The sequence below is a fragment of the Rutilus rutilus genome (genome assembly GCF_951802725.1).
Source record: "Rutilus rutilus genome assembly, chromosome: 17".
Taxonomy (NCBI): Eukaryota; Metazoa; Chordata; class Actinopteri; order Cypriniformes; family Leuciscidae; genus Rutilus; species Rutilus rutilus.
Genome location: NC_140230.1, coordinates 12,542,831 through 12,560,585, shown reverse-complemented (window position 1 = coordinate 12,560,585; position 17,755 = coordinate 12,542,831). Strand labels below are relative to the sequence as shown.

The 17,755-nt window shown below is 36.1% G+C and overlaps 1 long non-coding RNA gene across 2 annotated transcripts; it reads right to left on the bottom strand.

Moving 5' to 3' along the window:
- Positions 1 to 294: 294 nt before the first annotated feature.
- LOC311307014 lies at positions 295 to 16,322 on the bottom strand. 2 transcript variants are annotated; one of them, XR_014630255.1, is made up of 4 exons: positions 16,105 to 16,322; positions 15,114 to 15,230; positions 14,916 to 14,976; positions 295 to 768 (listed from the first exon to the last, which is right to left on the bottom strand). It is a non-coding gene; the product is annotated as an uncharacterized lncRNA (long non-coding RNA). The 2 variants fall into 2 exon arrangements; XR_014630256.1 differs by lacking the exon at positions 295 to 768 and adding an exon at positions 14,407 to 14,513 and having other exon boundaries at positions 16,105 to 16,221.
- Positions 16,323 to 17,755: the final 1,433 nt, after the last annotated feature.

The following is a 17,755-nucleotide window of genomic DNA, read 5'->3' as shown; positions in this document are numbered from 1 at the left end:
TTGTTTTATTATTTAAAACCTGTATGTTCTCATCAACAACTTTAAGTTTATTGAAAATTTTTAATTGCATTGAAAGTGCACTTGTACTTGAAATCTTAAATAAGCAGATTCAACACCGTTTCCATAAAGGTTGGGACAGTTTGCAAAATGCAGTAAAATCAAGAATCTGTGATTTGTTCATTCTCTTTAACCTTTATTTAACTGATAAAAAGATTTGCAGGTTTTTTGCTGACCAGTTTGTTTGTAATTTTGATTTTGATGGCTGCAACCACTCCAGAAAAGTTGAGACAGAGGCATGTTTACAACTGTATACTTTTTAATCATTTAGGAATTGAGGATACTAATTGTCACAGTTTTGCAAGTGGGATTTTTGCCCAATCTTGTCTGATACAATGCATTTCTTGATGTTGGTTTTCCATTGTATTTTTAATACAGTAGCTTGATTTCTCATGCAGTGCCATCTGAGGGCTCGAAGGTCACGCACATTCAACAGTGATTTTCAGTATGAAGACCATTTTAGTCCATGATGGGATTTAATCCGTCAATACCCTGAATGTTTCACACTTCAAATGTTCTATCTGAAGAGGAGGGTGATGAGGAGCAGTGGTAGGACCAACAGCCATCTGTCCAGTGTAACGCTGGCAGCTCGACTGTGGTTACACAGGTAACCGTAACAGCATGTCACCGTTACTCCATATCCATTACTGTTCACAGCATTTCTGCAGACTCTTGAATAGGAGCATGTCTTCCCAATGGTAGTAACTCTTCCTAAAAAGACAAATTCAAAGTTTATCTGGTTTTCCCTCTACCATGTTGAATAGTTTGTTTTTTATGACTAACGCATCCAGCTTTTTGTGTATCGGAACATCTGACCTCTTGAAATCTGTTCTTGCCTCAATGTATTGGAAGCTCATTTATGCTCTTTTTTTTTTTTTTTTTTTAAGCAAGTAAAAGGCCTCTTAGTATAGCCTAATTCTAAAACTTCAGGTCATGGTGGTACTATGAAATCGAATGATTTATATATGTATATATAGGCATATATATATATATATATATATATCATTAAAGATTTCATAGTACCACCATGACCTGAAGTGTTTGATAAAAATATTTGTTTGTACAGATCAGTCATCATTGCGCTACATTGTGCTCCCCGCAAACAAACAAAAAAAAGAAAAGAAAAAAAAAATACAGAGTTTTGATCATAAAATTAAGCATTTGAATATATCTTTACTATGATATTGGGATATATCCACCTTTTTCATACTCCATATGAAGCTTCTTTGAATTATGTGAGTAACTTCCTTTAAACTGTAAACATTCAGTAAAAGGCTTGCTCTATGAACAATAATAATAATAATAATAATAATAATAATAAAAAACGGAAGGAGAGATTCTTAGTGCACTCCAGTGAATTATTCATGGGCTATTGTAAATTAAATCGGAAGAACATACCAAAAATGCACAGTAGCCTTTTTTTCATACTTTAACAGCCGAATGTAAAGAGAAAATAAAATAATAACGAAAAGAATGCAGGGTTACATTCTTTTTTCTTTTTGGGTTTCTCAAACTCGGTCCTGGAGAACCACTGTCCTGCGCAGTTTAGCTCCAACCCTGATCAAACACACCTGAACAAGCTAATCAATGTCTTCAGGATCATAGATATCATATATAAACGCTAGATGTCTTATGGCGCAGTCACTTCCGGCATCACCGTTCGGCCATCTTACGGCAGTGCTCTGTGCATTAAGGTGAATGATCAGCACGTACACAAATCCTCATATCTCGATGAAATCTCGACGGATTTACAAACGGTTTGGTTTCTTACAAACGTTATTAACATGGCTATAATTCCGAATGCTTGAACATGCATGTTATAATTTTTCATATGTATGCAGTTTATGTATGCAGTGTCGTAACTACATCTCTGACGTTTATAACAAACCAAACCGTTTGAAAATCGGTAGAAAATTGAGCAAGTTATGGTTATTTTAAAGTACATGCACCATTAAACGAGTGAGCGAGCACCCTGTCGCAAGATGGCCGCCGTGTGCGGACGTCGACCTCCATTGGCCAACAGCGCGTACGAGGTATCTAGTGTTTATATATATATCTATGTTCAGGATCACTAGAAACTCACAGCTAGGTGTGTTTGATCAGGGTTGGAGCTAAACTGTGCAGGACAGTGGCCCTCCAGGACCGAGTTTGAGAAACCCTATTTGACATTTATAGCTAATATTAAAGGTGCAGTGTGTGATTTTTAGCGGCATCTAGTGGTGAAATTTGCGAATTGCAAACAGTCAGTCACTCAAGGCCAATCCTTCAAACTGCAAACTCGAATGAGAAGCTACGGTGGCCGACATAGGATCGGAAGATGTCGTCGTCTGAGTCAGCAGAGAGTAGCAAGTCAAGCAATGAGGTTTCTTTATATTTTATATTAAATTATATTTACTTAATTATTCAGTAAAACCACATGTTATTGCGATTGTTATTTTTACTTGTTCATCATTGTGTTAGTCTTTTATTCACTGACTTTACCATAGCCTGTTTCCATGCTAGTTAGTAAAAGATAAGAGCTATGGATAAGAGCATCAAAGCAGCTAGGTAAGGGGAAATAGCTAACGTTACGAGGCGTCGTTCAGACAGCATGTTTTTCTCCACGTTTGCAGAGTCAAGGACAACCTGAGTATTCTGCTGCTTCTCATTCAAGTTAGTGAAGAAACGCGCTCTGTATAGCTGTTTGTTCTCTGTTGGCTAAGGTTTTTTTTTTTTTTTTAATAATGCCAAGGTACCAAAGATACAAATACAGATAATATCAACATTACGTACAAAGAGGTGACATTACATGCAAAGCATCATTTAAAGACATATGCAACATTAAATAAATAATACAAAACAAAAGCTTTAACAAAATAAATTAAAAATATTAAATTAATTAATTGTTTTACAAGCTTTGAGATTCTTGGAAGATGAAATAGTTTGGACATACTGTTGAACCTCTTTTTCAAAACCAATATATAAAGGATTTTGACGAGTGAATTTACTAGTGATGTAGTACTTGAGTCCGGTCTCGGACTCGAGTCCGGTCTCGAGACCGATTTCTGCTTTCTCGGACTCGACTCGGACTTGTGCCTTCAAAGACTCGGTCTTGACTCGGACTCGACCCTTCAAAGACTCGGTCTTGACTCGGACTCGGCATATGCGGTCTCGTCCCCATCACTAGTCCACTAGAATACATACCACTAGAAAATTTTAATTTGCTCTGCATGTCCTAACTATGATTAAAAAAGTCAGGGTGGGCTTAACATGTTGATGACAGAGCAGCACTGTTGAAGCAGTTTAGAAAAACAGGCAGAAGATGATGCATGTGGTAGGGATTTTTTTAATGATAGTAAAAGCATAGTCCATATTAAGACGTTAAGACTGCTCCTCTAAACAATTCCCAATCTAGCTTAGTCTGTAGGCCTAACTGTTGATTATTAACTGGGGTGATATTAAATCATGAATATGAAAACTGACATGTTTTTATGGTCTTGGTCTCGACTCCTAAAGACTCGGTCTTGACTCGGACTTGCTTCCTCAAAGACTCGGTCTTGACTCAGACTCGGTCTTGACTCGGACTCGACTGAATTTGAAAACCAACGGACTCGGTCTCGACTCGGACTCGACCCTTCAAAGACTCGGTCTTGACTTGGACTCGGCATAGGCGGTCTCGTCCCCATCACTAGAATTTACTGCAGTGAATATGAAATTTTGCAAGAAGTAATAATAGGTTAATAATAAAATATTCATTAATTTTATCTTTTGGTATATTAAAGAAACCGAACAGTACATCCTTAAAAAGCAGAGAGAAACCCTGGAGCACACTGCGATTTATAACATTAGAGAATTCAATCCAGAATAACTGTGTGTGAGGACAATCCCAAAAGATATGCATATCAGTTTCGTTAGGGTCACCACAAAAAGTACAGCTTGTATCTATGTCTGATTTAAATCTTTTCAAAAACACTTTAGTTGGGTAAAATCTGTGTAATAATTTGAATGAGATTTCTCTAACCTTGTTTGTTATTATGTTTTTCGATGACAGAGTCCATTCTTTTTTCCAATCAATATGATCAACCACATTCCTCCAATAAGAGACCACATATGGAGTTGTTACAAGCTCCTTTTGAAAAAGAGATCTAATCTTATAGTTACGTGATGAAGGAGGTGACAAAAAGCATAGTTTTCCTACTGGGATTTCAAATGGGTCTAAAGAAATAGATAAAGTGCTGGATGATCTAACAGAGTCCCTTAAAAGCATAACGTTCCTTTAGGAATAGCATCCATGACAATGGAGAATTCTTTGGGAGTGACTGGAAAATTAAATTTACATAAAAATTCTTCGTAACTTAAAAGAAGACCTTCTGAGTTAAATAACTGGGAAACAATCAGAATGTTTTTCTCAAACCAATTACTAAAAAACAAAGATTTTCTCTTATATACAATGTCTTGATTGTTCCAAATGAAGTACCGATGAGGGGAGAAATTGTGCTTAAAGATGAATGACCATGCAAGTAATGCCTGTTTGTGAAATTTAGATAAATTGTAAGGGATTACAGATCAATAGGAAAGGGAGACCACCTAATTTGGAGAATTAGTAATTGGGGATAAAATTCCAGATTGAGTTTGGATTACACAAAAACTGTCTAATCCAATTAATTTTGAAAGTGTTGTTCAAAGATGAGAAATCAAGGAAATTCAACCCACCATTCTCATACGTGTTCATTAATACAGACTTCTTAACATAATGGATTTTGTTTTTCCAAACAAAATTAGACAGGATTTTATCAACTGATTTACAAATTTTGTTTTCCACATATAGAGAGAGTGCAGAGTATGTAAGCCAGGTCAGAGTATGTCTGCCTCTCAAGCTCAAGTCTCTCTGCAACCATGCATTGAATCTTCTTTGGGCTTTTATTATAACCGGATCAAAAATCTTGATTTGTAGTTATCATAATGCCTAAATATGTCATCTCGGATTTAACTGGAATATTATAAATAGTGAGTGCTGTACAATCTTTAACAGACATTAATTCACATTTACTTATGTTTATGATTAAGACCCGAAGCTTTAGAGAACAATTTTATAGAATTAATTGCTATAAGGATTTGGGAAGCATGTCTCAAAAATAAGGTGGTGTCATCTGCTAATTGGCTTATAAATATTTCTCGATCTGCTATACGGATACCCCGGAGTACCACTTTCACATACAAAAGTTGATAGTAGCTGCACACAAAGAAGAAATAAATAGGGAGAAAGGGGACAACCTTGTCTCACTCCTCTGGATAAACTAAACCTTGGTGAAGTGCCATTCTTTAATTTAATCGAAGCACTTCCATTATTGTAAATGGTTTTAATAACTCTGCAAAACATGTCCCCAAACCCAAATTGAACTAATGAATTAATAATAAACCGGTGCTCTAAAGAATCGAAAGCCTTATAGAAATCTAAGAAAAGAATGAAGCTGTCCTCCTGAATCAAGTCTGAATAATCTAATAAATCAAGAATTAGCCTTATATTGTTAACAATGTGTCTTTTGTTCAAAAAAACAGATTGTGTCTCATTTTTAACAGAACACAATACAGATTTGAGTCTTTTAGCAAACATAATAGCTAAAATTTTATAATCACTGTTAAGCAGAGAAATGGGACGCCAATTGTCAATTAAGAGTAAATCTTTTTTAGGCATCGGAATTAAAGTAATTAAGCCTTGAGTGAGAGTCGGGGGGAGAGTCTCATTCTGTATGCTTTCTTCAAAAACCTTAAGTAAAAAAGGAGACAATTCTTTAGAGAACTGTTTACCCATCCGTTCCGGGAGATTTATTGTTTTTAAGTTCTAGAATTGAGTTACTAACTTCAGATAAAGTAATTTCATTATCACAGAGATTTCTGTCATCGCTTGAGATAGTCTTACAATCTTTAACAGACTCCAGAAAAGTATGGGCTGCCTCTTCTGAAAATGTTTTTTATACAGATTACCGTAAAATTTAGCACAGAAATGTGCAATTGCCTGAGGATTATTGGTGACTGTCCCCTCAATATTGAGAGTTTCAATTAGTGAAGTACTTAAGCGATTATTTTCTAATCTGAAAAAATATGCGGTGTTACATTCTCCCTCCTCCAGCCATTTTTGTCTAGATCTAATATAAGCACCCTGTGCCCTATAAGTGTACATCTCATCTAATTTAGACTGCAGGTCAGCATACTCAAGCTTATCAGATTCAGAAAACAACTCTGGGGGTTTAGAAGAAAGTATTGCAATTTTAGACACCACCTTATTTTCTTCTGCTCTCTTAAGTTTAGCTAAATTACTACCGAATTTTCTAAAGTATTTACTCATTTCAAACTTTAACAGCTCCCACTGGCAACAGTATGAATCCAACAAAGCTCCAAGCTCTTCTCCAGTACTGCTTAATCAATACTGTAATATTCTTCTTAACATCTTCAAAATGGAGAAGAGAATTTTTCAATTTCCAATAAGAAGGAGATGAGCTGAAATCAAGGGATGCAGAAAGACAGAGACTGCACTGTGATCTGTAAGAGGTGTAGCATGAATGCTGACTGATTTACAACTATGTGTTAGGCTTTGAGAAATGAGCCAATAATCTATTCGGGACTCCTTAGAACGGTCCTTGCTGCTCTATGTAGGCTATAGAGTCTCTGCTGTGGATACATTTCTCTCCATATATCAACAACACAAAAACGCAACATGAAATTATACATAATAGGACTTATAGAAGCTGCTCTAGGGGGAAACCTATCTAAATCACTGTTTACAACCATATTGAAATCCCCACCTAAAATAAGAACAGCATTGGGGTATTTATTTAACCAGTTGGCTACTGTATATTTTCACTGATATTGTCCATTAAAGTGGTATTTTCTATAGAAGAATTGTACCCATAAACATTTAATAACACTGAGATGGTCTGACCAAGTGAAAGCACTAATAAGAGAAAATGACCCTTTGGATCATTGTCAGTGTGTAGAATCTCACCAGCAAACTTATTTTTTAAAATGGTGACACCTGCTGATCGCTCTGTGCAGTGTGACATCCATATATGACTGCCCCACTGGGACCTCCAAAATGTAACATTGTCCTGTGTGGAATGGGTTTCTTGAAAAAAGCAAAAGTCCGATCCATGGTTTTTAACAAACAAAAAGAGGGCTTTGCGCTTCACATTGTTTCTTAGACCCCTGGCATTAAGAGAAATGAACGATATTGACATTGAAAAATGAACAGCAATGAACAGCTGTTAGCACGATTCAAAACAAAGGCAAAAAGTCAAATCTGACTGATAGATGAGAAAAAAGCTGAGATGAACAGAGCTTAACTGACCAATTTAAAGGTCCAGCTGTACTACGACGATAGATCAAACGCCAGTGACAGTTAACAGTCATCATCTTACAAAAGAGTACACGATCCTCATGATGGAACTCACGAAGTAATCTCCACACCTTCAATAAACGCACGCGCTCTGATGTAATAAGCCATTTTTCTAGCAGCCCTCGCCTTTCTCACTCTCGGCCACAAGCTCTTCCGTCTCTCCCAGTCCAGCGAAGTCAGATCCTCTGCGAAGCACAAGTTGTTGTCTTTGAGAAACTTCCATAAAGCATCGCGGATAACCCATGAGGAGAACTGCATGATAACGGCGCGAGGTTTTGTGTTGTCACCTCTCCTCCCTAACCGATGCACAGTATCAACAACATCATGGTACTTGCTCTTGGCCTCGGGATAAGTCTCGCTGCAGATTCGAATGACCTCGGATCTGATATCTTCTTTGAATGTCTCAGGCACTCCAAACAATCTCAAATTCCACCTGCGAGAGTATCTCTCCAGATCAGAAATGCGTGTTTCCCAGGTGCTCGTGAGATGTTCTTGATCTTTAATCCTGGAATCTACATCTTTCACATTAGTTTTTAGATCTTGTACTTCGGCACACACAAAGTCTACCGTTTTCTTCAGCCCTTCTATCTTTAGAGCATTGTGCTAATCATTCCTTCGAGTGCATCAAACCGAGTATTGATCAATGAGGAGAGTGTAGAAATGATACATTTTGTAGCAGTCATTTAGACAACACATTTAACACTTGAAATGTTTATTTGCCACTTTGTCTCACATAGCATTCACCAGAGGTGTAAAGTCCAGGTTCAGAAAGTAAAAGTCCTCTTCAGATTTTGTTCCAATCACCTGAATTAGCCTGATTACACCACTGAATTAGCCTAATTACACCACCTAATTAGCAGTTTTTCAGCCAGTAGGTAGAACTAATTAGTGAAATCAGCTGTCTGATGTCATGGGTGGAATAAACATATGGCAGGACTTTTACTTTCTGACCCCTGGACTATACACCTCTGGCATTCACATATCACAGATAACTGATAACACTGAAATTGAACTGTGTAACTGTATTGAATTGTGGTGAATGTGATCAAATAAAAGAAAATACAACAAACAAAATAAAATCACACTGGTACAGCGGCATCTCAAATTGCCATCTTAGTGCTTACATGCCTCACAAATGACAAATGACACCTAACATTGAATCATTTCAGCATATGAAGGATTATGAACTGTTAGGCCTTCTACATGTAAATAAGCTTTAAAATACAATCTTTTTTTTTAGTGTAGCTAACATTAGTTAGCTAGAATATGTCACCAGCTAGCTAGATAATAGTACTGGACATGTTTCTCCTTCTCACAAGTAATTTCTCACTAGGATTACAAGGTCAAGGTAACCATAGCCTAATATTCAAATATTCAAATATGTCCATCTTTTACAAAATATAAAATATTTTCTGTGGTTAAAATAAAATAAGACTTGCATCAGATATACAAAAGCAGCCGTGTTGAGTTGTGAAATGTGTGGCAGGAGAATACTATTCTGCAGTAAATGTTCCTACTTGCAAAAATGTGCAAATAACTAAGGTTTCTATATGGGTCATTTTTGAACCATGTAGCCTATGTAAAATTGATGTAGAAATAAAAAAAAACTGTGTTTGTTTATAAAGTAAGAAAGGAAACATTAACACATTAACATAATGATTTGTGGAAATCAAAAACAAAATATTTAATGAATACCTGGAATAAGAAAAAAAAAAAAATCTTTTTAAGATTCAGCAAAGAATCACTCAGCTATCACTGAAATAACATAGGAAATGAATACGGGTCTTTTTAGACCCATGTATGTTAAAAAAATGTAGAAATACAAAAACTGTGTTTGTTTATAAAGTGAAGAATAACAAATTTTAAGAATCTATTTCAAATATGCTTCTGTACATAACATTAGGGCTGTCCCCGACTATGGATTTTCATAGTCTAATCAGAATAGTCGAATCATGTGTATGGGGGCGGGGCTTTAACGTTTCAAAGAAAATGACAGAAAACCAATATATACAGAAAATCACACAAAGATAGAAGAAAATGTATAAAAACATTTTGGATCAACACAACTAAGAAATAACATAAATAACTCCAGAAAGGCCACACTGCAGACAGGATTTGCATTTCACATGCAAATCAAATTAAATTGGCTAAATTACCTGTGCGAGCAGGCCAGCCTACAGCACAACATCGATGCACCGAAAAAAATAAACAATTAATTTACTAAATTAAATTATAACAGAATATACCTTTCTAATAAATAAAAATACAAAACTAAATAAATCAGAATCAAGTCACAAGATGAGGAGCAAATGTGTGCAAAATGCCTAAAGTGCAGGGGAACATATAAAACACAAGCCACAAATAGTTAGATTAGATAACCCTGACAGATTAATAAATAAAATAAAAATAAAGAAATTATTAAAATAACGATAGTGGCCAGAATCTTCAACTTTGTCTTTTTAACTGCAGAAACAACAATAAATGCTAAACTGGAGAGGCAGTCTTTTTAGCTAAAAATGTTCACAGCATCTAAAAATCAAATTAGAACTGGCTGAAAAGTTTTGAAATCACTTATACCCTGATCGAGAGAACACATCCAGTCTTTCACTCTGTCCGTGTCCGTTGGAGTCTTTTCAAATTGTGCGCGCGGATAAAATACATTCTAACGTGAAACCCAGTCTATGCGTGAAACGTGTTAACGTTGGCCGGCAGAAGTGCGATCATGGTTTTCCTGATGCTAAATCCAGCCTTGGAGAATATCCTTTCTGATGGTGTAGCCTACATCCACACTTTAGATTTTCTTATCCCAGACATTGTTAAAGATTTAAATCCTTGCCGCGAAGACGCTCCTCTGTCGGTCACGGATTTAAAGTGAAACTTAAATCTGTCACGGGGTGTTTGGATTTATTCACGCACGTTAAAAAATATTTATTAAAAGCTTCTTTCTTTGCACATTTTTATATACAGCATTATCATAATAGGCTGAATATTAACGTATTGACATAAAAGCTAGTTCTATGTGAAATCAGACATTGAGCGCTCTCATATAGCCAAAGTGGCATGATCCTCGTTTCATAACACCTCTGTGAAGATTCGACCATGAGATCGGTAGCCGAATCAGGCTCCTCCTATCGAAGCATCGAATCTTCGACTATTCGGGGTCACCCCTACATAACATCATGGTAAAGAATATTGTATTTAGCTTTTAAGGTTAAGATCTCAGCAAAGTTGCAATTCCTGTTCTCTCCTTATTGTCTTTAATGGCTCTTGGAGCCCCAGTTTCACTCAGACTGATGGGATTAGCACACGAATGATTCACTGAGAATCTCACCTTTTGTTCTGCAAATGGATTTTGGACCCAAATGGCTCTTGGAGCCTTATGCTGATTGAATTAGGATTGGCCAGACCCTCAGTCTAGGGTGTTACCTAAACCTGTTACATGCTTTGTTTGAATTTGTCTCCACCTTCAAAAGTCCCTCCTCCTAAAATGCCTATAAGACACCATGAACAGTTATGTACTTTAGATTTTGTTGGACGAACTACAGCCACGCTCAATAAAGAATAACTTCTGTTTGAACGCGATCCCAACGTCTCCTTGTCTGCTTTGAAGAAGGAAAAAGTTCCCTACAATTTGGTGCCGTGACCCGGATGGAGAAACTGAAACTCAACAAAGAATGAACTTTTCCAGACGGAATCTTGAAACTTCAAGCTCAAAGATCTGAATCTTGAAACTTCAAGCACAAAGTATCTCAAAGACTGAACAGTTCCAGACGAAATTTTTCTGTACAACCAACGATTCGGTGAGTTTCACTCTATTCAAAGAACCGATGCAGACCAGTACAAATTTGTTTTCCTCTGCGCCGACAGAGAAGTAGTTAACAAACAGCTGCAAGGTTTTGTTAACTAAGTTATCCTCTAAAGTTGTCTTTTAGAGATGAAATTTATCCTCTGTTTTTCAGGCAGGGAACATTAGCGTAAAGTGCTAGTAATTTGTGTTATCCTTTGCTCTGGGCAAGGAAGGTTAACATATATAGTTGTAGTAGTTAACACAGATCAATAGTTGATCTGTGTTAACGTGTACCCTCTGTTGATCAGAGAAGTTTAGTGTTTGTTTGTGTGGTAACAAAGCAACTCACAAAATGGTTAGAAGGAATGCCAGGCTGATTCCCACAACTGAGAAAGCTGGACTAGCTACACCTTTATGGACAGACAGTGAATTCAAGTCTTTGTTAGGAGAATGCATGGACATAGTGACCGAGTCTGTCAGATTGAATTTAACAAAGAAATTTGGCATTCACCCAGAAAAAGTATGGTCAATTGAAGATTGTAAAAAGATACTAGGAGAAAGTATTCGCAAGAACAATGTGAAAGCCATTATCTGTTGTCACCGAGAATTTAGCTTATCCATTGCACAAGAACAAGCTCAGTGTATTGCTAAGTTAAAAGAACAGAACAAACAATTGCACACTCAAGTGTTCTCTCTCAAGAAAACGGTGGGCCTCAAGGCCTCAACCAAATGTGACTCAGAAAACCAACAGTCAGATGAAAGCTATCCTGATTTACAGTCTTTTGATAGAATAGAGGACAATGTCAATGCAATGATGAAAGATGTAAATGCAGTTGAAGTGTGTGGAGCAAGACAAAAGGCTCAGAATAGGAGAAAAGGGGTTAATCCAGTTCCATCTCCACCCCCCATACAAGCAGTCAGCACAGCTTTAGGTCCTAAAGATATTGAGAGAATTGCTGAAAGTTTGCCATCAGTGCAAAGAAATTTTTCTGAGTTTAGGAGAGAGTTGTCCAAAAAGATGCGGCTCTACGATATGTCTCTAGCTGAAGTCACCCATCTAATATCACAGATTTTGACTGAGTCAGAATTCAATCATTTTGAAAATGCTGTAAACAATTCGGAGTTTCAAAATGGCAGAAAAGATGAATTGAGAGAGGGAGTTCTGAAAGTTTTAAAAAACATTGTTGGACAGAACGTGGACTGGTCAAAGCTCACTAGTTGTTTACAGAAGAAGGGTGAAACTGTTTGTGAGTGCACAGAAAGATTTTGCCAGACCGCTGCAGATTACATGCGGAATTGCTGACACTTCAGAGAAGGTGTTAGATGATAATGGTCCCCTAGTTCGCGCATGGTTTCAGGGTCTTTTGTCAGAACATAAAAATGCATTGCCTTACTTAGAATTAACATGGTCCAGTAGAACCCTGCAAAACAACTTGGACAGGTTAGCTACTTGGGAAAGAGACTCTGATGTCAAGGCAAGAGTAAAAATTGCAGCAGCATCTTTTAAGGTCAACACAGAGAATCAACAGAAACGCAAACATCCTAAGAGAGAGGGCAGCTGTAATTACTGTGGTAAATCTGGCCACTGGATGAGAGAGTGTAGAAAAACAAAAAGAACTTTAAAGAAGTTAACAAGGTTACTCAGCTTCTGCTCAGCTTGCTTGCTACTCTGAAGCAGCCCCTCCCCTCCTCATTAAACTCATGGGGCAGCTTGATAAGGTGTTAACCATTTAGGCTGTGAGTTCTTAATTTCCCCAGAAACAACAACAAAGATGAAAGACTGATTTTTGTTTAAGAACAAAAGGAAAGTGACAGTTCTCAGCCTTTCTTTGGGGAACCCTGGTTAAGAAGACTCACAGCTGTAAATGTTATACCACAGAAATATTCCAGTCAGACCCCCATGCTCTATTATGATGTCTACTATGACTGATGTTTCACTGGAGAATGGAAATGTGCCAATTTTCTCACACACTGTACAGTGTGCACACAACAGGGACAGAATAGGACACACAGACCAGTGTGGAGCCCATGGAAGAACCGAAGTGCCTCGGGGGTCAGCCATGTGGTGAAGATTTCCTCCTCCCCCCTCTTATCCCCACCTCACTGGTCCATAGGTGTCAAATCAATTAAGAAATAGACTCTGAAAACGATACAACCCGTATTTAAACAAATTCTGCTACAACCCTAGTGTTTGAACAAATACTGCTCTGTCGTCTCTTGTTTTCTTTCTTACTCTGTGCAGATAAACACTTGTCCTGAGACCCACATGCAACGACCGTCTCACCTGCATATGAAGCCACAACTTCAAGACGACAACTAGACCCACTGCTGAACGAACTATCCCAAAAGAAAAAGAAAAAAATACACAACGCAGAGACTCACCTACAGGAACTTCAGTCATCCATCAGAGAACTTGAACAAACTACAACAAGACATTCTTGATCTTTCAACAAAATTACACCAGATGACTGAAGATAACTCTTCATGGTTCGGAAACCTGTTAGTATCAAGTGTGTCAACCAACAAATGACTCACGTCCAGCACAAGGAAATAACAGTTTTCAACCAGAAAAGACTATTACTCGTAAGGACTTCATGGACCCTAATTGCATGTTTGTTTCTGTGTCAACATGCAATTACAGATGAACAACACAGATCATGCTATGTGCCTGTAACTATCACAAGTTACAAGAATGAACTTGCTATGTGCCTGTAACTTTTTCAAGTTACAAGAATGAACTTTTAAGTGTCTAAATTTGTATTTTGTGAGAGTTTTTAAGAACTCTCAAACGGGGGACTGAAGAATAACAAATTTTAAGAATCTATTTCAAATATGCTTCCATACATAACATCATGGTAAAGAATATTGTATTTAGCTTTTAAGGTTAAGATCTCAGCAAAGTTGCAATTCCTGTTCTCTCCTTATTGTCTTTAATGGCTCTTGGAGCCCCAGTTTCACTCAGACTGATGGGATTAGCACACGAATGATTCACTGAGAATCTCACCTTTTGTTCTGCAAATGGATTTCGGACCCAAATGGCTCTTGGAGCCTTATGCTGATTGAATTAGGATTGGCCAGACCCTCAGTCTAGGGTGTTACCTAAACCTGTTACATACTTTGTTTGAATTTGTCTCCACCTTCAAAAGTCCCTCCTCCTAAAATGCCTATAAGACACCATGAACAGTTATGTACTTTAGATTTTGTTGGACGAACTACAGCCACGCTCAATAAAGAATAACCTCTGTTTAAACGCGATGCCAACGTCTCTTGGTCTGCTTTGAAGAAGGAAAAAGTTCCCTACAAAAGTAAGAAAGGAAACATAAACATAATGATTTGTGGAAATCAAAAACAAGATATTTAATGAATGCCTGGAATAACAAATGATAAAATACATATATTTTAAAGATTCAGCAAAGAAACACTCAGCCATTACTGAAATAACATAGGAAATGAATAAGGGTCTTTTTAGACCCATGTTGCGCATTAGAAGGGTTGCGATACAAAAACTTTTTTTATTCGAAAAGAAAGAAATGAAACATTTCAATTAGGATTTTTAATGATCTAAAACAAGTTAATTGAGAAATACCTGGAATACTGAATGATGAAATTAATTTCTTGCAAAGATATAGAAAATGAAAACTCAGTCGGGTCTTTTTAGACCCATGTTGTGCATTAAAGGGTTAAGGTGTGTTTTCTTGCCTTGTATGTTGATTATCTGTGCATTGTTAGAAAGTCTACGTCATCATCAGTCTACACACCCCTGTGACACAAACATTAGTAACTTCAATGAGGCCTCAAACATAACAAAACATGATTTGTGTATACTGTACTATAAAATTTGGTTTTTATCATCAGATCATTTTTCCTTGCTCAATTTCTACATTGGCATGTGCTCACCTTGTTTGACTACAGTGGTCATGCAGGTGTCCAGAGGAGCCTGGCAGTCCTGAGAGTTTTTGTTACATTCTCGATTTGATGTTGCGGAGCCACACGCGTAACACCTAAGTGCACTCACTGCAAAATAGCAAAATAGCCTGCTTTTAAAGAAATACATGAATTTATGTTATCAATATTGATATATATATTTTTTTTGATTATGCAATCTAACTACTATTTCACCGTCCTTGAAACTGTTAGTGCTGGGAAATGTTGTTTACAGAATACACATTACAGGTTTGGTAAATATGAACCACTTACATAATCATGGAAAGGGTTAGAACCCCAGCTTAGAAAGTAGCCTATAACCCAGTTGAATATATAGTACCGTTTAAAAGTTTGGGATCACTCATATATATATATATATATTGAAAGACATTAATACTTTCATTCAGCAAGGATGATTAAAAAACATACTGTTCTTTTGAACTTTCTATTACTAAATGAAGCCTGAAAAAGTATAGTTTCCATTTTAGATTTCTGAAGGATCATGTGACACTGAAGACTGGAGTAATGAATGCTGAAAATTCAGCTTTGCCATCACAAGAATAAATCAAACTTTAAAATATATTAAAATAGAAAACTGTTATAACATTATTACTGTTATAATAGCATTATTTATATAGTAATACTGTACACAATATTTTTTTACTGTATTTGTAATCAATTAAATGCAGCCTTAGTGAACACACAAGACATTTCTTTAAAAACAACGCACAAAATTCTACAGACTCCAAACTTTTGAGCGATAGCATACTAATTTTATCAATCCTTTTTTTAACCATACAGTAATTCTTAGCGCTGTTTAGAAATAGCAACTGGATTTCCATCCAACCACAAAATTAGACAGATATTAAAGAACTGCTATTTCATAATGGATTACAAAACATTAACCATGAAAGCATGTTGACAATCAAAAATGCAATTCAAGCAAGTGAACTAGAAGCCATACCTGAGTGTACAGTTAGAAGTAAAAAGAGCAGACTAGGAAGAGTCTCCATGTTGCTGAAGCACTGACTGCATGTGTGGGGAAGTTCACTGGGTGTTTCTGCTTCTGACTGAAACTCACTGTCTCCTCAAAGATCCACCCATGTAGACATTCTTTCACTGGTCCTTTAGAAAGAACAAGTGAAAGAAGACACACGCCAGCACAGCTGGCATTCCCTTTTGGCCTTGTGTCACAATGTGCATTCTTACTGTTAGATTTGAATTTTACAAAAAGAGTTTTTTATTTTATTTTTTATTGCAGAAAAGGTAACATACAGATAATAACACAAAATATAAACAATCACGAAAAAAAAGAAAGAAGCATAGCTCACATTCAATTTGAACAAATAAGGATATTACAAAATATCAGGGGTATTGAAGAGTGTATCATAGCATTTCAAATATTTCACAGACTTTTTGTTTTTTAACAGTCTTATTGAAGAAATATAAAAATCAAAGTCAGAACAAAACAAATTTAACATAGGAGATAAATTAAGAAATTTTTGTTTATGTATGTGAAATTTTGCTAATAAAATAAAAAGGTTAACAATAAATTCCAGATCCTTATTGCTTTTATTTTCACAATACAAGGTAACATCCTTTAAAGTAAAGCAATAATTAATATTCATCAGATTAAATATAAAATCTGCCAAATCAGTCCAAAACTGGTTCACGACATTACAGTCAAAAAATAAGTGAGTCAGCATCTCTTTTTCATTATTACAAAAACAGCACATACCATCAATATCAGAAAATCTTGATATTAAAGATTTAGAAGGATACATGGTATGTAGAATTTTGAAGTGTATTTATTTTATTTTATTATTAATACAGTATTTGAAAGGAATTAACCAAGCTCTTCTCCAGTCAATATTTTCAATCTTAGAGTTCCAGAAAAATTTCCCTCTAGGAGATATTTTGTTTTTACAAATGTGTTTGTTATTGCATTTTTTTCTCAAATAACTCAACACCTTCTAAAATTAAATTTGGGTTTGTCACAGATAAAGATTTGTAACAAATATGACATTTGACAAGTTGACGAAGTGTTACAGGAATAGCTTTAATAACAATTAAATTCCCTAAACTGTACGGGAAATTTGTAAGTTGACATGAATTGTTCGAAAGTTAAAAGATTCCCAGAACTGTCAAACATTTTTATAAGATGATTAATGTCTCTGTTGAACCAATTTGTTAAAAACAAGGATTTATTGGAAACAGTTATATTTCCATTATTCCAAATGAAAGAGGTGTGAGGAGAGAACTTGTGACAGTAACAAATTTTCCAAGCGAGAAGAGCTTGCTGATGAAATCTGGATAATTTGAGGGGGATTTTAGAAATATTATAATCACATGTTAACAGAAATTTCAAGCCACCAATTTGATTAAAGAGACTATGAGGAATATGGTTCCAAAGAGAATTAGGGGTGATCAAACATCTCTTAAGCCAGTTAACCTTGAAGGTCTTATTTACGTCCTCAAAATAAAGCATCTCCAGACCTCCTTCAGCCTTCTTATTAGTGAGAACCCTTGGGATTTATTTTTCCAAACAAAAGAGAAGAATAAATTATTAATATTTTTGCAGTTAGAATCTTTACCATGCAGTGATAGAGCGGGAT